The 24,131-nt window shown below is 38.4% G+C and overlaps 2 pseudogenes; one reads left to right on the top strand and one right to left on the bottom strand.

The window, feature by feature from the left end:
• Nucleotides 1-2,528: 2,528 nt before the first annotated feature.
• LOC119508666 lies at nucleotides 2,529-3,436 on the bottom strand (annotated as a pseudogene).
• A 1,745-nt stretch (nucleotides 3,437-5,181) lies between these two features.
• On the top strand, nucleotides 5,182-6,560 carry LOC119509533 (annotated as a pseudogene).
• Nucleotides 6,561-24,131: the final 17,571 nt, after the last annotated feature.

The raw sequence follows: 24,131 nt of genomic DNA on the forward strand, positions 1-24,131 counted from the left end.
ATCTATATAGTGCATAAGACTGCCCACCAGAGTGACCTCTCAACTCCATTTGGATTCTCTCAGCCATTGAAACTTTGTTTTGTTTCATTTCACTTTCCCCTTTTGGTCAAGATGTTCTCAGTCCCACAATATCAGGTCCAGGCTTATCCTCAGGAGTCATATCCTGCATTGCCAGGGAGATTGACACCCCGAGGAGTCAGATCCCACGTAGTGGGGAGAGCAGTGAGTTCACCTGCCAAGTTGGGTTAGCTAAAGAGAGAAGGCCACATCTGAGCAACAAACAAGTCCTCAGGGAGACCCTTAGGCAAAATTATAAGCAGTTTTAGCCTCTCCTTTGGAGTAACGAGTTCCATGAGGGCAAGCCACAGGATAGAGGGTTCCACATACCAAACCACCAGGCCTCAACGTTTGTGAGAACATCAGCAACAATCCAGGTGAGGAAGTCCAACCCTTCCACTTTCCCCTGGCTCCTCAGGGGGACCCTGCATATATATTTTTATTCTTTTCCCAAATTACTTTGGGAAAGTAATTTATTTGGAAAACAAAAAACATTTATTTGAAGAAAAGGTTTTAAACAAGATTGAATAGGAAGTAGTTTTAAGATTATTGGAGGACATGGATAAAAAAAAAGAATGTGGATCAGTAGCTTTGATAGTGCCATGATCAACCAGAGATATACCCACACTAAAATTACAACCACACAAAGAAAACCATTTTAAGAGGATTGTAGTGTGAGTTTTCATTCATTTATAAATTGTTTCTTGTAGGCAAATACATGAACTTGTATCAACCTTCCAAACTAAACTGTGAGGGAAAAAAGTCAAAATTCCAAAGAAAAAAGATTAAAATATTCTCTGAAAGTTGTCTGAAAATTAGATAGCAAATAGTTATAGGTATAATTTTGAAAAACAAACCAAGACAAACAAAATAAAGTAAAATATTTATGCTTAAGGATGACTGATGAAATTGGAATCAGACATAAGTAAGCAACAGTTGCATAATGCCCTGAAAGACTCATTTTATCTATCCACATGAGAGTACATTTATTTAAGGCTCCTCTCTGACAAATTCTGTGGATATGGATATAAAGAGGTTCAGTGCTTCCCTGCAGCGAGTTCACAATCTAATGGAGACAGGCCAACAATCAGACAGTTTAAAAAGGATATGCAACAAAGTGTGAAAAGTATGTTAAGGTATGAAATTGAAAAAGTAGAAAGGGGCAACATGATGGAGGGCTTTGTATATCAAGTATTCAGTCAGGATATGTGTGATTATTTGAAGCTGTATGTACCCCTAAAAAACATGTTCTTAAATTTAATGCATTCCTATAGGTGTGAACCCATTATAAGTAGGACTTTTTGATAAGGTTACTTCAGATAAGGTGTAGCCCACCTCAATCAGGATGGGTGTTAGTCCTATTATGGGAGTTCCTTATAAGCAGAATAAAATTCAGACAGAGAGAAAATCACAGAGGGAGCAGCCAGAAGCTGAACATCAATGGAATCTGGAAGAGATAGAAGAGAACAGAAGATGCTGCCATGTGCCTTGCTGTATGACAAGCTAAGGACCGAGGATGCCCAGAAGCCTGCCCCAGAATGCCACAGTCTTGGGGGAGAAAGCATTGCCTTGATGAAGCCTTGATTTGGACTTTCCCAGCCTCACACTAAAAGTGATTAATTTCCCATAATGTTGAGTGAAATAAGGCAGATACAGGAGAGACTTTGTAGGCTACCACTAATGTGAACTCTGTGAAAAATGTAAAGCAATTGTCTTGTATAGTATAGGGGACCTAGAGATAGACAGCAGCTAGTGCAGGTGGAATGATAATCTAATTAGAACAGATAAGATATTGAGGGTAATCTTAATGATATGGGAATGCTCAGGAATGACTATGGCTCATTAATTTTCTTGTAGTATGGTAGGAACATAGTGAAAGCAATGAAGCTATTTCAGGATATTTGTTTTTCCTATTCCTTTGCTTGGTTTGGAAATGTTTTTGTTTGTTTGTTAGTTTGTTTTTATAAAGTTAGTTTTTAAAAAATTTCCCATTGTTTAACTTCACCAATTTCACAGTATTTACTTGAGCAGCCAAGGAAACTAAAACAGTAGGTCATGTAACGATGCAGTAAAAAACAACCACAAATCTCAGTGACTTTGATTTTTTTCATGCTACACTGCCAGCAGAGATTATCAACAAGGAGATTCTGCTCATCATAGACTTGGCACCCCAGGCTGATGAAGGCTCCATCTCAAACACAGGTGAGGGAGAGAACACTGTGGTGCTCCCATGCTCTATGGGCTAAGGCAAACTGTTAAGAAGAAATTGAAGTAGCATACAATCATTTGTATTTGCCTGGACAATAAATTGGGGAATGGAGAGATTAGAAACAAATACAAGCATTCAAATTAGTTTCATTCTGAAAACTTTTGATGATCTCTCAGCTCCCATTGTGGCAACAGGTATTCTTACTATGAATGGCTCAATTGTTTCTTTCCCTGCTGTGCCATATGTCCTCCATCACCATTGCTCATTTTGTCCAGAGATTCTTCACAGCATCTTTTACTTCTGCATTCCTTAGGGTATAAATAAGGGGGTTGAACATGGGTGTCAGAATACAATAAAACACAGCCACTATTTTGCCTATGGACAAAGTAGATGATGGTCACATGTAAATAAATATACAGGTCACAAAGAACAAGGCAACAACAGTGAAGTGGGCCCCACAGGTGGAGAGGGCTTTGCATCTCCCTTCTGCACTGTGGGACCTCAGGGTGTGCAGGATGACGATGTAGGAGGCAGCCAGTATGAGGAAGTTCAACAGGCAGATCACACCACTGTTGGCGACTACCAGCAGACCAATGACATAAGTGTTGGTGCAGGCGAGATCCAGCAAAGGGTACAAGTCACAGACAAAGTGATTGATCACATTGGGTCCACAGAAGGGCAACTGAAGGACGAGGAGGAGCTGAACCAATGAATGCAGGAAGGCCCCCAGCCAAGCCACCCCCACCAGCAGGGCACAGAGATGCCTGGTCATGACGGTCGTGTAGTGCAGGGGCCTGCAGATGGCCACATAGTGGTCATAGGACATCACCATCAGCAGGATGATCTCAGTTCCTCCCAATAAATGGGCAACAAAGAATTGAGCCAGGCAGCCTTCAAAGGATGAGGCTCTCCCTTCATACATGGAGTCAGCAATGAGTTTGGGAGTCATACATGAGGAATAGCAAGTGTCAATAAAAGACAAACATGCCAGGAAAAAGTACATGGGGATCCCAAGGTGGGGCTAAAGATAATGGTGCTCATGATAAGTACATTTCCCCCAACAGACACCAGGTAGACTATAAAAAAGAGCACAAATAAAACTCTTTGGACCTTGGGGTTTTGTGAGAGTCCCAGCATAAAGAATTCTGTAATGTTCTGTGGACTATTCATCAATCCTGAGCTGCAGCAAGGAGACGGGTGAAAAGACATTTACCTAGAAGTGCAAGAAAATTTTGTTACTATCTGAAAAGACTCATTTCTCTGTATTTCCTTCTAGTTCTTTGTCAACAAAGATACATTGTTTTGATAACTGTAGTCATAACATAGGATGTTGCATTCTGATTCTTTTTTTTACTTACAATTATATTGCAAGCATTTTCCATGTAGTTTGTAGGTTTTATAGTCATCATTTATTACGTCTGCATCATGAACCATGGACTAACAATACCATGATTTATTAATCTACTATGAGCTATTGTTAAACATTTAAGTTGCTTCCGAAATTTTCCCATCTCAAAGAAAAAATATTTGCTTTTTCCTTGGGACACGTTACTATAAATCTGTAAACTAGAAGATGCATATGAATACTTTAATACATATGGCCAAGTTTCTTCAAAAATAATAGTACTATGTTCAGACCATATAGAGGACTAAGTGAGCATGGGGGTGGGGGTGGGGGAGTCGTTAAAGAGAGAAAGGGACAGAAAGACAAAGAGACCTGAAAGAAAGAGAGAAAATCCCCAAGTGCCAGAACAAAGAGGAAATGAAAAGTCAGGGTACAGAGAAAGACCTGAAGATGTTTTAAAACAAGCATACCAATGACATCAACTTAAACACATCTACCATACATTATACAATTATACTATTTTAACAGTGTGTTAAAGAGCCACTTTCTCTGTAATGTGGCCAGAATGTCACATCATAACTTCGGTTAAATAGGAGAAAGATGTACTTCACCTCCTGTGATGCTAATGTGCTTCTCTAGAAGATATTTAGTCACATACATCCAAACTGATACTCGGTCACCCCACACATGATACATAAAGGTAGACACAGAGTCAAACATGCCAGTCACCTCTTCCCCAGAAATGTGACCTTTTATAAACATCTGGGCTCCCAACTCCCAAGCCAGCCTCCTCCTTTAACTCCATGGATTCTGCCCAAGCAGCGGATGCCTTTCAAGGAACCAAGGAGGGTTGTTTGTTCTGCGGTAACCATGGGCTGAGCGGCTGAGAATTACCTCTCTCCAGGGTTAATGAGGTAACAGTTGGAGGATAATTTATGTCATGTCATACATGTGCCTACTTCATGCCACTTTCAAGACATTTCAAGACATTGGAGAAAATCGATGTTTGTCGAATATAATTAACCCAAATCCTGGATCTCAAAGCAAGGACTCACTAACAATGCAAATCATTTTCTGGGTTTCTAATTAGTTATTTTGAAAAAAATGAAAAGTTACACGATAGGAGTTGCCGGAATGTAGCTGGTGGCCCTGTGGCAGTGGCTGCCACTGGGAAGGGAGGGGAAAGCAGGGCAGGCAGTGGCCCCTTCCCCCGTGTGGGCCCCGCTGCCCTGTAGTTGGCGCCCCCGCCGCGTGGAGAGGGAGGGTGGCGTGGGCGGAGGGAGGAGGCCCAGGAGCGCCAGCGCCGGTAGCCGGGAGCTGCTGAGACTCGCCCAGGGCGCGCTGGGCCTGGTGCACCAGCCCCGCCGCCCACCCGCCTCTCGCGGCCGCTCTCCCCGCTCCCCGCCACACGCTCGCAGGCCGGGCCTTGACGGTAACCTTCGCAAGGAAACCGCAGAGACTCAGTCAACAAAGATATATTGTTTTGATAACAATATAACCGGAGGGCGGACTAGCAGCTTTGCCAGCAGGCACTTAAGTATGATAGAAAAGTGGCATCAGTGGTGGTGATCACCATCATGAAAAGATGCGAGACGCCACAGATCCTTCACCAAATAAAATGTTGCGGAGATCTGGTAGTCCTGAAAAAAATTCAGTGACAGCACAGGTCACAGAAAAGCCAAAAACGTGCAGATTCACAGAGTTAGAGAGAGGGATGAAAGGACCCGTTACTCTCCACAAGAAAGTTCACAACCACAGTGCTCTTCATAGTTCAAATTCACAGTGTTCTAATCCAAACAATAATGGAAGCAAAACTTCAGAAGCACCTTATGATACTGCAGATGACTGGTCTGGGCATATTATTGCACTGAGCATATCGTACTAATAGAGCTGTCGAACAAAAGTTTCAACAAAAGAGTGGCTTGAAAGAGAACAGAGGCAAAAAGAAGCAAATAAGAAGGCAGTTAATGGCTTCCAAAAGACAAGGATTACAGAAGAGAGGTGATGCAAGCAACAACCACCAGTGGGTTTGCAGGTGGGAAATCTACATCACGGAACAAATTGGTATCACATTCTTGCACAACTCCTTCCACATCTTCTGTCTCCGGACTGAATCTCATATCTGCACCTCTAACATCTGCTGCTGCCGTCCCTATGTTGCCTGTGCCACAGTCACCAATCCCTCCCTTACTACAGGACCCAAATCTTCTTAGACAGTTGCTTTCTGCCTTGCAAGCCATGCTGCAGCTTAATAATTCTGATGTGAGATATATGCAAAATAAATGAAGTTCTTACAGCAGCTGTGACACAAGCCTCACTCTAATTCATAAGTTTCTGACTGCTGGACCCTCTACTTTCAACATAACTTCTCTGATTTCACAAGCTGCTCAACTTTCTACACAAGCGCAACCATCTAATCAGTCTCCAACATCTTCAACATCTGATATGTCATCCCCAAGATCTTATGTGTCTCCAAGAGTAAGCACACCTCAAACTAACAGTCCCTGTCAAACCTTTGATGAGTACACCTCCCGTTTCATCACAGCCAAAGGTTAGTAGGCCAGTAGATAAGCAGGAACTAGTTTCACAATTGGCAGCTCATCAACCTGTAACAGCTGGCAAACAGCAAGATCATGAACCTTCTCTCCTTGAAGTCTTCAGTGCTCAACCAAGAGAAGTCCATCATCAGATACAAATCATACTTCAAGTAGTAATGCATCAAATGCAGCAGCTGTGCCACAGAATTCATCCGCCCGACCTACATGTTCATTAACACATATGTTAGCAGCACACTTCAGTGAAAATCTCGTAAAACACATTTAAGGATGGCCCACAGATCATGCAAAGAAGCAGGCATAACAATTGTGTGGACTTTGGACCTTTAAGCTGGGCAAAGGAAATGACAAGGGGATGGGGTCTGTAATAGTCAATTCAGGGGAAATCTTTTAGACTGATTTGTTGTAAATATGTTTCATAAAGTAAAGCCACGGGAAGCAAATGTGTAACAGAATTTAAACATCCAAAACTAGTCAGTGCTGAGGTGGCTAAATACCTAGCCTTTTATATGTAAACCTGTCAGAAAAATTAGCTTTAAAAAAAAAAATTGGAGGGTTAATCTATCATTCAGAAATCTTGCATTTTCAAAAATTTAGTGCAGGTGCCAGGTGATCTGTGCCTTAAGGATATATGATTTTGAACCATATGGGCAGTATACAAGATATCATGAAACAACTGTTTCCACACTTGCCCCTGATCAAGAGCAGTGCTTCTCCATTTACTTTGCAGAGAAGTGTTTTTCATTTCTTTTGTGTTCCATTTCCCTCTGAAATCCTCAACCTGATTTTATCCACTTTTATCTCCTTTCTTCAGGCTCTGATGCTATGACACTTTTCTATAATCTTTTCCTCCTCTATAGAGTTGCTTAAAATTGCAGTTATTGAGCATAACCCACTTGTTTGTATAAATTACTGAAATCCACTTGCCCCCTGTAAGAACGGACTTAAAAGTACTACTGGGCCTGGGTGCTGAAAGTACACTGATTGCTTAAATATAAAGGAAAAACCCAATGAACATGGTTGTGGAAGGGGAAAGTGGAAACAAAGTTAGTCAGATGGGAATTGTATCTGTTATAATAAACATGGTAAAAAAAAGTTACATGATGGATAATAGTCCCAAAACATTACATCTCTTAACTTTATAACCAATAAAAATCAATTATTTTTCTCAAATTGAAAATAAGTTCGAGTTTTTTTATAATAAAAATGATACATATATTTGTTAATTTTGTTTATTAGAAATAACCAGTCACAGGAAAATATTCCCCTATGTATTTTTACAGATTCTTTTTCACAGTCACCCTTCCAACTCCTAGCTGCATTTCTCAATGCACATGGAGGCATCTTCTTAAGAATTGAACTCATCACCTCACCCTGCCTCAATCTCCCCCCTTCTATATTTACCCTCAGAGAATTCTTCCACCATCCATCAGAAACATGGGAGTCATCCTTGACTCTTCCCTGTACTACTCCACCTCCTAGTTCCAAAATTAGCAACCACATCTTTTCAGATATCATATTAAGTATTCATCCATCTATCCATTCCTTCATTTATTCATTCCAAAAACATTTTGAGCACCTCCCATGACACAGTCATAATTCTCAGCAGTAGCTTTAGAGCAATTAGCAAAACTGTTCCAACAGTGTCACACCTGGTCTCTCCCTGCCTCACGTCTCCCGCAGATACCTGCTTCATTGTCCACACTGCAGCCTCAGTGATATTTATGAAAATTCAATCATTCAATCATGGTATTACCTGGCTCAAAATCCTCTGGAGGCTCCTCTTCACCTTCAAGACAAAATCTTAACATTTTAGCCTCATTATGAGTCCCTGGGACCTACTGACCTACCCACATTATCCTTCATCTCCCAACCCTTATGTTTTTTAACTATACTAAACTATCCTAAATTCCCTGATTGAGTCATGCTCACTCTGTAGTGGTAGCCTTTTAAATCTAACCTTAAAACTGTAAGCAAACTGTGAATTTGAGCTTTCAGTCTCACAGAGGAGCAATATGTAAATGTAAAATCTACACCCAGATATGAATAAGCTTTCATGTATCACCCCAGACTTGGAGGCATCATGCCCACATGTGTCACAGAGGATGTAATTCCTACAGGAAGTTGTAAGTAACTGAGATAGGGAACTAATGATGTTCTCCAGACCCCTGTTACCTGTTGGCCAAGACGATTATTTTCTTTTTCTCTAATGTGCATAAATGCCAATTGAAATATCACTACTGGAGTAGGTAGATTTGAGAAGTTTCTCCTGCCCTCGTGCCACAGGCGTAAATAAACCTCTTTTTTCTTCCTCAGCCCATTCAGTGTGTCTGTACCTTTAAACCATAATGAGCAAAGAACCCAGATTTTGGGGGGTGGTGGTGGTGGTTAGAGTCCCATGTACAATTCACACCACATTGCCTTCCTTGCATTATTCCTGTCTTACTCATCCTTTCCCCATTTTTCTATCAGCTTACTCTTACACATCCCTCAAAACAAGGAAACCTCCTTCAGCCTTCCTAGACTGAATATAAGGCTTTCCACTCTATTCCCATAGGGCTTAGATTTTACTGCCACCAGAACACTTTGCACACTGTGCTGTATATGTTGTCCCTCTACCTCCCACTCTACAATGGAAGTAACTTGAAAGCAGAAATCTGGTGTGCTTAATGTCTATATTCCCAGACCTAGAGGAATCTCCAAAAAGTATTTCTTAAATGACTAAGAACTGAAACCACAAAGTACAGGAAACTTAAAATAACTAGATTGAAGGAGGCTAATAGCCTCTTACCAAAACTCTAACTACATCCTAACACAGCAGGCAGATAGAAGCAACAGGATTCTTAATAGAGCATCTGGCCCATCTCCCTGCATCACCTGGTCCTCCTCCTCCTGCTTTGATTGATTCACATGTTAAATGCTAAAGGCAGTTCCTACAAAGAGGGAAAAAATGCAGTGGAAAATCTATGGATTCATAATCTTTTCTCTGACCTGGAAATCTCCCATAATCCTAAGTGTGGGTTCAGAAACCAAGTAATGGATCTCATCCATTTAAGGACTGCAGAGAACCCCTTGGACCATCCCTTCATGTTTTCATTGCTAAAAAGCAGAGAAGTGATTGTCATGATAACCTTGTCCAAACTCCTTGGGTTTTAAAATGCTACCATTTTGACTGAGAGAGTGGCCTGCCCTGCATCACAGAAGCTAGGTTGTGAGGGACCAAATGCTGATTTATGTCTTCTGAACCCCCAGCTTGTACCCCTCCCCTATACCACACTGTCTTCTCAGAACCCAGAGTGCTCAGACCACAGAGAACTAAAAAGGAACAGAAGGAAAGGGAAATTGGCTAGCTCTGGTTTTAACCAAGGTTGTGCATCAGCAAATCCTCTAAGGAAAAAGGGGACAAAGTAATTGTAAAGATAACCCATGGTGATGAGAGAGAATCTAGAAAATATTTAAAAGAGAAGGAGGGGGAAAAGTACTCTTAATTTTGCCATCTAGAAAGAAATACTACTATTGCATTCTATTACATTCTTTTTTCTATATTTAAATTTTTGTTCACTTATTTTTATTTTTGAAATATTCCACATATTTAATATATTATCATGATTAATAATATAATTTTAAGCATTTCCCAATACCATTATAAATTCTTTAAAAGCATTATTTTTCATGATAGAACATCATTCTGTCAAGGAGTCATATCTAACAATGAGCCATTGTTTCTAATACCAAAGAATCTTATCATGCATCAAGGTATTTCTGGATCCCTAGGATAATTTCTCAGTTGTACATATTGCAAAGAATAATTTATATATTGTAAAATCATTTGATATCTATTGACAATTTACAATGCTATAGCCAAAATATAGTACATTACTTACTTATTTCACTCTAGCCAGTAATAAACATGGGATTTTTTGTTTTGGTTTGTTCCATTTTTTTTTCCAAATTTTCATCTCACTCTTGTTTTATTTCACATTTTTTGGAACATTACTGATATTGAACAACTTTCCATGTTTTTCTAACCATAGTCACCCAGTACCTTCTCTTTTGGAAATTGTCTGTAAATGCTAACAAGAATTTAGAGTGAACTGAGAAGTAACATATAGCATGATCAATGTTTTTCAGTATGGTCCTTTCCAAAAGTTACAAAGTCGCCCCTCTGGGATTTCTTGCCAATGCAGCTGTCAGAACTGGTAGAGAAAATTTTATGTCCATTTAATTGGTCTATTTGAATGTATTAGTCAAGATTCGATTATGCATTATATCATTTCATCATTACAATGAGTCTGAAAAGTAGGTTTTATTTCCCCCTTCTTATAGATGAAAAATTAAATATCAGTGAAATTTGTTCATACACTTACTGTCCCAAAGCTAGCACTGGTGGAACAAGAACTTGGCCATGTCTATATCTGACATCAAACCCATGGCCTCTTCATTGCACCACTCTACTAGGCTAGGCAAACTGCCTGAGAATTCCAGAATTCTTTCTTCCCTAGGCAGCACAATTTGCTGATATTAATGCTGGACTGGGAGTCAGTTCAGGTTCTAGACTTGAGTCTGCCATAAGGTAACTGTGAGACTTTGAAAATGCACTTCACCTCTCTGAGCCATGATATTCTCACCTGTAAAGTGAGGAAAGGTAGAAGTGAAGCAGGTATCATAAGCTATAACTGACTAAGTCAGTTATTCTAAGAGACTCTTTCCTTGTGTTTGTGAGCACCTGCACTCATTTTACAACCTTAGCCTCCTTGAGCGCCTGGGTTTGAATCCCAGTCTTGATACTTATTAATTGGTATGACCTTGAGCAGATTTGTACCTTCTTTATGCCTAGGTTTCCTCTTCCATGTTATTATCTAAAGGGACAACATCTGTTTTCACTTTTTCTCCACAGAAGTGACGCTAACGGAAGGAAACAACCTCCCTGGTGCAGATTACTCCACATGAGGACTTGGCCACCAACAACCAATCTCAGCTTTTTTGTCTCCAATTTCTCTCAGCAATTGGAAGACTGGAAGCAAGGATCTAAACATTCTACATGCACCTTGGAAAGTGGGATACAGAAACCATGGGAGGATATTGCATTCAGATTATGAGTGCATGAAATAAAGTCAAAATTCAGCCACAGCTCCCTGATAGGTGTGAAGGTACACCTACAATAACTCTGCCCCAAAACACCTTTCCGTGACAGCTAGGAAGAAAATAGGCCCAGCTTCAGCCTTAACAATGGGAGACTTCACTTTCCATGCCCAAGTTTCTTTCAAACCTGTCAATCTAAAGCATAGGAAAAAAGCTAACTGATTGGGACCTTTGCATCTAGGGCTCCAAACAGATGTATAGCTGTCTCCTGATAATACTGCAGAATCTTGGTCATGAGGCTGTGGTGTGAGGAGTCCACCAACTCTGGAAAACTGCAACTTCTTATGCTATTTGGGGTTTCAAGGGAACTTCACCAGAATCAGTAAGGCCTCACTCATCCCAACAAGGTTTAACATTGAAGATTATTCTGTAGTTGGTTGTAGAAGAATTTTCAGAATTACAGATGAAAAACTGCATTAAAAGGATAGCAGAAAGAAAGGCATTACCTGCAAACAAGACCTGTAGGCAGTGAGGGGGCAGGAGAAAGAAAGAGAAGAATAAGGAATAGAGATAGAAATTTTCATAGAACGCGAGAACAAACATGCGCTAATGTTTAACTCATGCTGGAGCCTCTGCTATACCCTTCACAAAAATTATTTTATTCAATCTCCACAAATACCTTTAAAAGATGGGTGTCACCTTTACAGTGAAGATGTTGCATCATATACAAGATAATTAGACTGCCCAAGCTTACCTCTCTCAGTCAGTAAGTTGCCCATGCTGGATTTTAAACAAAAGCAGTCTGAATTCACATCAGGAATTTGAAAAGAACTGACACTGAGACACTAAATGATCAGTTGTGGTCAACTGGGAATAACAAATAGATTCCATTACAAGGGAAGGATACTCATTCTAGGTAAATAGAATACATAGTAACCAAAATGTCATTCAATCAGAATAACCATAGATGAGTCCTAGGACCCAAAGATGGATTACATTGTTATTAGAGAATCCAATCAGTCCATCAAAGGGCATCCTGTCCTCTCTTAGGACTTAGATGGAGAAGCACCAGGGCTGACCCTCAATTCCACAGGTGGAAAGGGCTGAGGCTTATGGTCACAAACAAAAACAAAAACAGAGAAAAACTGGCATTCTAACAGAGATGAATGGTCCAATGAATATTTTTATTTTAAAAAGAAAGAAAATATTATAGTATCATCCCAGCAAAGGAGGAGTTGAGTGTGTTCTATAATCCCTGAGAGTAGCCTTCACAATCCTGATCAATTTCTGAATGAGGGAGTCCCACACCATAAGTGGATAAGTAAATAAGACTTCCTGGAAAAACATCAGATCAGATTAAAAGTAGAGTGGAGGAAAAGTAGAAGAAAGTCCTATCACATTCCAAATGGGTGGAGACTCACTACACTACATTGGGATATTCAGGCTCTGGGCCTGATAGCATGTTCCTAACACTGAAATGTCCATTAATCCATGGAAGAAGTCCCAGCTCCTCCACTCAGCCCATTTGAGCCCCAGTTTCTTCATTTATAAAATAGGAATGACATTAATACTTAGTCTGCCTGACTGTGGAGGGTAATTAAACGAGAAGATAAGTGAACAGACAATGGTCACTAAAAAGCTCTAGGAAAAAAATGTGAGCTATTTGTTATTATTAATATGTCTTTTTTGCCCTCAATTCAAACCTTGATAACAAGTATAAGGATTTAGAAATAATCAAAATTCAGCGAAAAGAAAAATGAACTTAGGTTATTTCATTGTCTGTTTACATAGGAAACAATAGAAACATTGAATTTAATGGAAAAGTTATCAAAAAATGAAGGAAAACTTACTTGTGCAGCCAACTCAAAAGTCTTGAATAATGTACAATTTTATACTCTTCACTGGAGATTTTTTCTAAGCAAAGTATGAAGGATTGAACAATTATGAAACATCAATTGAAAATCTGAATTCTGCCAAGGAGGGCAGTTCCAAGGCGCCACATGTTGCAAGCACCAAAATGCCAAACTCACCTGCACCTTGTCTGAGCCCCACTCCCCACTTTGCTGGCCATCTGCTGTCAGAGCAAGGCTGAGAGGGAGGGGGAGAGATAGCTGCTTGAGTTCCTTGATGATCCAAACTCTAACACCCTGATGTCAGGCCTCTTGACTGGTACAGCTAAATATATAACCCAACCAGATTGGGAGCCCCATAATCCCATTTTCCTTCTTGCCCTAAAAACTGGAGGAAATTGAGAGTGCCTTCCCTGAGTGTCTCAGGCTGGAGAATCAGCTCCTGGAAGGTACTGACCAACTCCCTCCTCCCAATCAACAATCTAGAAGAAGCTGGCTGTGGACCAGTAATTTAAGCATCATAGTCCTGGGAGACCTTGTCTCAGAGGCCACCAAATCTACTAAGTGTGGCCCAGGGCCAGGGTTTGGCAACATGAGGATGTGGACAAAGCTCTCACAAGTACTGAAACTAAGGGACTGGGTTTTCAGCCTTCCAGCATCACAGTTTACACTACTGTTCAAATACAACAGCTCAACTCCCCATCTTAGGTGACTGTAGGAAATCCCTCCCTTCCAGGTTTCTGCTCCAGGTTTTTCCCTTTGGGCAAATTATTTAATCTTCAACCTTCTGTACCTCCAGTTTCCTCATCTATAAAATGGAAATAAAAATGATACCTACCTTATAAGGCCATTATGAGGATAAAGTGAGATATTATATGCAAAATACTTGCAACAATGCCTAGTACATAATAACTGCTATGTAATATTTGCTATTATGACCAGGGTTGTTAACATTATCATCATTTTATTATCATCAGTGTTACTATTCCCTGACCAAGGGCATCTAGCCATCTCATCACCACTCCTCTGTGCCATTCTAGGCCCTTCCTTCCTTCCATACAGCATAACAACACTTGACTGAATCACATGACCTGAGGATAGCATAAAGGAAGTACAGGAATCAACAAGAAACTCTAAAATTTAATATCAAACACCACTGCTCCCAAGACCCATCAGCCAGGGGGCTGTACCAGCTTGCCACCATTTCTTGCCACCATCCCATCTGCCAGATCCAATCCTCTCTTCCCTCACTCCAGAGCCGCAAAGGCCTGCCCCCAACCCTGTGGAGAAAGCAAAAGTAAATTCACATCATGACAACTTTTCCTTCCGAGAGAGTCACCTTTTTACTTTGTTATGCAGAGCAACTTGGTACTTCTTTGCCACAGCTTCTCTTCTCCAGAGAGACTCAGGGCCTTGCCTTCATAGAAATCAAAGAGTTATGAAAATGTTTTCCAAAAAATTGGTTGTAGTGACTCCAAAGCTGGATTTAGGATGGCCCATACATTTCTCTATTTCCTCCTCTCTTTGGTCATTCATTTCCCAAAGGATGCATAAGGAAAATATGAAAATGAACCTCTAGGCAACCTATTAAATTTTTCTTGAAATTTGTAGAATACAAAATATGGTAGGAACATTTGAGAGTTTATATAGATCAAACATCTCACTTTAAAGATAGAAACATCTCAGGGAAGTTATCAAAAGGTTGGAGAAAAGGTTCAGATTAAGAGCTAGGACCCAATTCAGAAAAACTACAGCCTTGTCAAAGTCACTTCATCTCTCTGGGCTTTAGTTCATGTCCCTCCTTCCATCTAAAAGGAACAGAGCATTTCTGAGCTGGGCACTGCACACAGAGGGGTTTGGGAAAGGGAGCATCAAATAGAAAAAAAAAATGGCATGACTCCTTCCCTCATGGCATGGTGAATCTAGAAGATGTAATGATGCATTATAGGGAGGGAATTTGGGGTCAGGAAGCTGTCTCAGTGCTCCAAACACCATAACTCAGAGATAACCTGCAGCTAAGGCTGTTAATAGCATCAATCTCTTTATCTCTTACTTATGCATTATATTTTACAAAGGATTTTCATCCATTAACACCTTAGTTCATCATAATTTTGTGAAGAAGACAGGGCAGAAATGGTTATCAGCCTTTTATACTCATTGCAGCACTGCCCCAGTCACTACTCATCCAGCTCTGAAGTCGAGTTTGTGCAGTTCAAAACAATCCCCAAGTAAAGTTGTGATGTTCCTCCACCACTTACCCAGGAGTTGTGAAGGGCTCACCCTGAGGGCTGGCTAGACAATGAGCAGAGATAAGGGTCACTGAGAACATTCTGTGGACAAAGCCTGAACCAGAGTCCATCATTTCTACCCTTAAGTAACAAGGCCCCACATGGATGAAAGGGGGCTGGTAAATGTAGCTTTTGGGGTACCTGGGAGAAAAAGGTATGATGATTTGCTCTCCCTTCAAAGATTATGTGTTAGTCGACACAAAAAGCTTCTGACTCTGTTAATAAAACTTGATGACTTGAGCTCAAATCTCTAGCACACACAAAGAAAGCTGAACTTCTATATACTTCTGTATTCTATGCAAAAAATATTTACCTAGCACCTACTAGCACCCATAATGTGTCCATGCTTTGGAACTAGAGCATGTGGCTTCAAATCCAGACTCCACCTTTTATGGCTTTGTGTTCTTAGGCCTGTTATTTAATCTCTCTATGCCTCAGTTTACCCATCTACAAAATGGGGAATATATATGCATGTGTGTGCATATATATATATATATATATATATATATATATATATATTTATGTCAGAGAGTTGCTTTGATGATTAAAAGAAATAATGTAAAAACTCAGTACACTAATTCACGCATTATATGTGCTAAACAAATATTGCTATAGTGGACAAGACAGAGGGTCTCTGCCCTCAAGGAGCTTAAAATCTGCTGGAATAGAAAGACAATAAAGCAAAGAAGCAAATAAATAATTACACATTGCAATTAATGTGAGTAAGAAAACAAACATGACACGGTGATACAGAAACATTACTGAACTTCTTAACCTACTTCTATTATTAAAAAATATTGAAAGAAACACTCCAAAAATATACATTCATTTATAAATAATCAACAAGAGCTATTTAACCAATGGGTTTTTGACATATTTTAAATACATCAAAAATAAGAATGAGAAAACATGAAATAAAATTCTTTTAAATACATTGCAGACTTTAATGACCTTATACTTTATATGATAAAGAAAACTACTTCATTTGAGATTTGCCATTATCTAAAGGGGATTTTTTTGGTGTGTTTGTGTTATCATATAATTTTCAATCCAGGGATTATTTGCAGGAAACTTTAAACATACGTTTATTTCATGATGATTTGTTTAAACTAGATAATATCAAATAATCCACTAAATGAGATTCACATGAACTGCAATTCATCAAAATTTGCCAATGTTTACCAAAGAAATAAGTTTATCATTATTAACTTTTCTCCAGTGAAGAACTCCCACTCTCTTTTCAGAATATCTCAAGTGTTATATGTGGAATTTCGGGCATACAGATCAACTAAATGCTCAGTGTCATTATTTAAATTAAATATGGCACATTATAGGAGTGTCACACTAGGATTTTTGAGGAATCATCCCAATGCAGAACAAGTAGACACTGGATAGGACACAGTTATTGAAATTTTGCAGGTCTTTCAAGAGCAAGGAAAGGTCTCCAAGGATGCCCCTCCACCACCACCAAAACAAAAATATGAATGTATTTCATGAATATATTTAGTGAAATGAACAATATATGCATATATAATTGTTTACAAAAAACAAAATAGAAAGTCTTATCAAAAAGAAATAGAAAGTCTTAATATTCCTGTAACTACTAAAGAACTGAATCAGTAGTTTAAAACATTCCCAGAAAGGAATTTTTCTAGTATGTTATTATAAGTGATAACTCATTGTTCTATACTTATGAGTTAACAAATCTCCTTATAAAATTGTTGATCTGGGCATTTTTTTCTGAAGGAAAATATTAACATTCAACCTCCATAAGAACTACAGAAACTTAAGAAAGGAGGAAACTCTTAACCCAATAAAGTATGCACCAAAAACCTACAGCAAACATCATTATTAATGGGTGTGGTGGTCTGAAGCTGTATGTACCCCAGAAAAACATGTTCTTAAATTTAATCCATTTTGTGGATGTGAATCCATTGTAAGTAGGAACTTTTGATGAGGCTGCTTGAGTTAAGGTGTGACTCACCTTCATCAGGATGGGTCTTAATCCTATTACCGGAGTCCTTTCAAGAGAATGAAATTTAGACAGAGAGAGAGAAAGAAAAAGTCACAGGAAGCAAGATGCAGAAAAGGAACCTAGAGAAGGCAGAGATGAGGAGACACTGCCACATGCCTTGCCAAGTGACAGAGGATACAAGGATCACTGGCAGCCAGCCTCAGGATGCCACTGTCACCTAGAGAAACCATTGCCTTTATGATGCCTTGATGTGGCAGTTTCCTGCCCTCAAAACCATGAGCAAATAAATTCCCATTGTTTCACCCCATTCATTTCATGGTATTTGCTTAAGCAGCCTTAGAAATTAAAACAATGGGGAAAGTTAGAAACATTCCTGTTAAAATCAGGAACAAGACAGGCATCTCATCACTTCTTGTGCTAGAATTCCTACACCAGGCTGTAAAAAAGAAAAAAAAAGAATACACAAAATCAACAGTATTCACAGATGATACATTGTCTGCTAGAAAACCCAAAATAATTAGCAAACAGAAGTTTAATATTATGCCTGCCTATAGGTTTAATAATAAAAAATAATTGAATTTTATGTCACTATTTAGAAAATGTCATTTTTTAAAGACATTATTAACAACAGCAACAAAACCATAAGGACCCTACGAATAAATTTAATCAAAGGACTTGGATACAGAAATTTATCAACTTGATTTTGAAACATTAAAGAACACAAAAATAAATGGAGAGTACAGTAGAGAATGTCAGCATCTGTCATTATGCCTTTGGATCCCTTTTTAACATGTTTTGTCTCCCCATGACTTTTATGTGCTTTCACTTCCAACAACTAGCACCTGCTGTCCTTAGGCTACTGGAGTCCACTTTGTCTATATTAATTGACAAAGTGCCTGGGAATTTATACAATCACCCCAACCCCAGAGAAGTCATTAACTAATGTCTGTAAGATCGGGGAGTACAAATCACAACTCCAGGCTTCACTTATACTCCATTTTCCCTGCAGGATCAGACTGAAGCTGCCCTTTGCTGGACTGCCTGAGATTGCATTCTCGTTTAGCTTTCTCCTCTTTTCTGTCCTGTTTATCCTTTTCCCTTACAAGTTTCTCCCAGGAATATTTTTTTAATAAGTCACTTGCACAGAAATCTATGTCTCTAGCTCTTTCAAAAGACTTTACTACCCATTAAACACCTCACCAAGTAAGTTATTGTATACTCACAAACATGATGACTCAGTATTGTAAAATGTGTTTCTCCCAAATTGATCAATAAATTCAATGTAATTCCAAATAAAATCGCAATAGGTTATTTGACAGGTTAGTTTTTTTTTTTTTAGTTTACTTCTTTTTTTATCTTTTTCTTTTTTTAATGCAATTTCATTGAGTTATATTCACACACCATATAATCCATCCAAAGTATATGGACAATGGCCCACAGTATCATCACATAGTTGTGCATTCATCACCACAATCAGTTTTAGAACATTTTCATTACTCCCAAGAAAGAAATAAAAATTAAAAAGAAAATCAGGAACATTTCATACCCCTTATCCAACCTCACCCCTCATTATTTTTTAACAGTTTTATACACATACCATACAATCCATACTAAGTGTACAATCAGTGGCTCTTGGTATAATCATATAGTTTTGCACTCACTAATACAGTTAATATGAGAACATTCTCATTTCTTCTGAAGAAAAAAATCCCATACCCTTTATATCCCCCTGTTATTGACATTTAGTTTTGGTATAGTGCCTTTGTTACAATTAATGCAAGAATATTACAATGTTATGTTAACTATAGACCTTAGTTTACATTAATTGTATTGTTCCCATATATCACCCTATTGTTAATACCTCATAATAGTGACATATGTTTGTTCTAGTTCATGTAGGAACTTTCTTTTCTTTATACAATTAACCATAATCACTGTCCATTCTAGTTTTTGCTAAGTTGTACAGTCCCAGTTTTTATCCTTTAGCTTTCCTTCTGGTAACATGTACAACTCTAGCTTTCCTCTTTCAACCATACTCATACTCAGCTTTGTTAAATATGCTTACAGTATTATGCTACCATCACTCAGTGTTGTGCTATTTCCAAACCTTTACAATCAACTTACTGAATAGTCTGTAATCCTTAAGAATTAATTGCCCAATCTCTCCCTTCTTTCTAACTCCTGATGACCTATGTTCTCTACTTTAACCCTCAGAGTTTGCTTATTATAGTTAGTTCATACTAGTGAGGCCATACAATATTTTTACTTTAATTTTTGACTTATTTCATTCAACCTAATATCCTCAAGTTTCATTCACATCGTTGCCTGCCTCACAACTTCATTCCTCTCTGCAGCTGCACAATATTCCATCATATGTATACACCAGAGTTCACCCTTCTGTTCCTCAGTTGCTAGACCCTTGGGCCACCTCCATACATTTGGCAATCATGAATAATGCCACCATATACATTGATGTGCAAATCTCTATTGATGTCCCTGCTTTCAGTTCTTCTAAGTATATACCTAGTCTTATGGGATTGCTAGATAATATGGTAATGTTATACTTAGCTTCCTGAGGAACTGTCACACTGCCCTCTAGAGGGGCTACATAATTCTACTTCCTACTAGCAATGACTAGGTATATACCTCCACATCTCCTTCAGGACTTGTAGTTTTCTTTTTATTTTTTTCAAACAGTTTTATTCACACATCACACAATCCATCCTAAATGTACAATCAGTGGTTCCTGGTATAATCACAGAGTTATGCATTCACCACCACGATCTATATGAGAACATTCCTATATCTTCTGAAAAGAAGGAAGGAATAAAACAGAATCCTCTACCCCTCCCTTATATCCCTCTCTTATTTACATTTAGCTTTGGTGTACTGCCTTTGTTACAACTAATGAAAGAATATTACTGTGTTATTACTATTAACAATAGACCTTAGTTTGCATTAATTGTATTTTTCTATAAACCATCCCATTTTTAACACCCTGTAATATATTTGCTCACATTCATGTATAAACTTTCCTATAGTTGTACAATTAACAACCATCATTGTCCAATCTAGATTTCACTAAGTTATACAGACCCAGTTTTTATCCTCTGGCTTGACTGCTGGTATCACAACTCTAGCCTTCTTTTTTCAACCAAACTCACACTCACCTTTGTTAATTACACTTACAGTATTGTGCTATCATCACACACTATTGTGCTATCCATTCCCAAAACTATACCATCACTTTATTGAATATTCTGTAGTCTTTAAGCATCAATTACCCAATCTCTGCCCAATTTCTATCTCCTGAAAACCTGTGCCCTGTAATTTAACTCTCAGAGTTTGCTCAATATAGATAGTTCATATTAGTGAGGCCATACAGTAAATGTCCTTTTGTTTCTGGCTTATTTTTCTCAACATAACATCCTCAAGGTTCATCCACATTATTGCATGCTTCATGACTTTATTCTGACTTGCAAATGCATAACATTCCATTGTATGTATATACCACAATTTGTTTATACACTCATTAGTTGATTGACATTTGTACTGTTTCCATCTATTGGCAATCATGAATAATGCTGCTATAAACATAGGTGTGCAAATGTCTGGTCATGTCCCAGCTTTCAGTTTTACTGAGTATATACCTAGCAAGGGGATTACTGGAACATATGGCAGTTCTGCCAAACTGCCTTTCAGAGTGGCTGCACCATTCTACATTGCCACCAACAGTGAATAAGTGTACCTATTTCTCCACATCCTGTCCAACACTTGTAGTTTTCTGTTTTATTGATAATGGCCATCCTAGTAGGTGCGAGATGGTATCTCATTGTGGATTTGATTTGCATTTCTCTGATAGTTAGTGAAGTTGAGCATCTATTTATATGCTTTTGAGCCATTTTTATTTCCTCTTTGGAAAAGTGTCTATTAATGTTTTTGCCCATTTTTAAATTGGGTTGTTTGTCTTTTTGTTATTGAATTATAGGATCTCTTTAAATATTCTGGATAATAAATTTTTATAAGATATGTGGTTCCAAATATTGTCTCCCATTGAGTAGGTTGCCTTTTTACTTTCCTGACAAAGTCCTTTGTTGCATAAAAGTATTCAAATTTGAGGAGATCTCATTTACCTATTTCATCTTTAATTTGCTTGTGCTTTGGATATAAGGTCTAGGAGACTACCTCCTATCACAAAATCTTTAAGATACTTCCCTACATTTTCTTCTAAGAGTTTTATGGTTTTAATTCTAAAGTTTGGGTCTGTAATCCATTTTGAGTTAATTTTTGTATAAGATGTGAGATACACATTCTCTTTCTTTCTTTTGGATGTGTATATCCAGTTCTCCAAGCACTGCTTGTTGAAGAGGCTATTTTGTCCAAGTTCAGTAGATTTAGCCACCTTGTCAAAAATCAATTACCTGTAGATGAGAGGGTCTATTCTTGAATTCTCAGTTTGATTCCATTGGTCAGTATATCTATCTTTATGTAAGTACCATGCTGTTTTGACCACTCTAGCTTTGTAATATGATTTAAAGTCAGATAGTGTGAGACCTCAAACTTCATTTTTCTTTCTCAAGATGTTTTTAGCTATTCAGGGCACCCTGCAGTTCCAAATAAATTTGATTATTGGTTTCTGCAACTAAGTTGTTTGGATTTTGATTGCTATTGCATTGAATCTATAAATCATTTTGTGTAGAATTGACATCTGAACTATATTTAGTCTTCCAACCTATGAATATGGCACAACCTTCTGTTTATTTAGGTCTTCCTTGATTTCTTTTAGCAGTTTTTTAGTTTTCTGTGTATAGGTCCTTTATGCCCTTGGTTAAATTTATTCCTAGATATTTGATTCTTTTGGTTGCTATTGTAAATTTAATTTCTTTTTTGATTCCCTCCTCTGATTGCTCGTTACTAGTGTATAGAAACACTAGTGTTTTTTGTGGATTGATCTTGTATCTGGGCAATTCGCGGTGCACTTTTATTATCTCTAGTAGCTTTATTGTAGATTTTTCAGGGATTTCTACATACAGGATCACGTCATCTGCAAATAATAAAAGTTTGCTTCTTCCTTTCCAATTTGGATGCCTTTTATTCCTTTTTCCTGCCTAATTGCTCTAGCTAGAATTTCCAGCACACTGTTGAGTAACAGTGGTGACAGTGGACTTCCTTGTATTGGGCCTTTTCCAGATTCAGTGGGAAAGCTTTCAGTCTTTCACCATTGAGTATGATGTTAACTATGGGTTTTTTATATATGCCTTTATTATGTTGAGAAAGTTTCCTTCTATTCCTATCTTTTGAAGGGTTTTCATCAAGAAAGGATGCTGAATTTTGTCAAATTCCTTTTCTGCATCAATTGCAATGATCATGTGATTTTTTCCCTTCAACTTTTAATATGGTGTATTACAATAATTGATTTCTTGTGCTGAAACACCCTTGAATACCTGAAATAAAACTTACTTGGTGTATAGTTCTTTTAATGTGTTACAGGATTTGATTTGCAAGTATTTTGTTGAGGATTTTGCATCTATATTCATTAGAGATTGGTCTGTAATTTTATTTTCTTGTAGTATCTTTGTCTGGCTTTAGAATTAGTGTGATAATGGCAACATAGAATTGGTTAGATAGCTTTCACCCTCTTCAATGTTTTTGAAGTGTTTGAGCAGAATTGGTACTAATTCTTCCTGGAATACTTGGTAGAATTCACATGTGAAGCCATCTGGTCCTGGAATTTTCTTTCTTGAGAATTTTTTGATGATTGATTCAATCTCTTCACTTGTGATTGGTTTGTTCAGGTTTTCTATTTTTTCTCAAGTCACTGTAGGTTGTTCATGTGTTTCTGGGAAGTTGTTCATTTCATCTAGGTTGTCTAATTTGTTGGCATACAGTTGCTCATAGTATCCTCTCATTATCTCTTGTATTTTTGCAGGTGAGTAATAATGACCCCCTCCCATTTCTGATTTTATTTATTTGCTTCCTCTCTCTTTTATTCCTTGTCAGTCTAGCTAAGGGTCCATCAATTCCATTGATTTTCAAAGAACCAACTTCCAGTTTTGTTGATTCTCTCTATTGTTTTTATGTTCTTAATTTCATTTATTTCTACTCCAATCATTGTTAGTTCTTTCCTTCTGTTTGATTTTGGGGTTAGTTTGCTGTTCTTTTTCTACACTTTCTAGGTGTGCAGTAAGTTCTAATTTGTCCTCTTTTCTCTTTTTTAACATAGTCTTAGGACAATAAATTTCCCTCTAGCACTGCCTTCCCTGCATCCCATAAGTTTTGATATGCTGTGTTCCCATTTTCTTCTGCCTCAGAATATTTACTGATTTCTCTTGTAATTTCTTCCATGACCCACTGGTTGCTTGAGGGTGTGTTGTTTGGGCCCCAACCAACACCACGTGTTCAGCCATTAGGGTCTGCAGCAATCCTTAGGACATTCCAGGTAGGGTCTTCAGGCCCAGGCACAACGGTCATTTCCCCTTCAGTTTCCATTACTTCTTCTGAGGAATTTTCCTGAATGCCATCTAGAGTGTCCCTGTTTCTGGATATTTGGCTTCTACATTAGAACTCTCTTCTCAGCACTCTCCTCACAGAGACCCTTCAGTGTTTGTTTTATCAGGTTGGATCCAAGATGGTGGATTAGGAGAGACAGAGCAAAATATTTCTCCATGGAAAACACTAGATAAAAAGAGAAAGTGCTCCAGAATAACAGTTCCAGGGTTGTACTGGCTGGATGAGGTCTGCTACATGCACAGTGACTGTGCACTTGGTGA

Source organism: Choloepus didactylus, chromosome 14, assembly GCF_015220235.1.
Source record: "Choloepus didactylus isolate mChoDid1 chromosome 14, mChoDid1.pri, whole genome shotgun sequence".
Taxonomy (NCBI): Eukaryota; Metazoa; Chordata; class Mammalia; order Pilosa; family Megalonychidae; genus Choloepus; species Choloepus didactylus.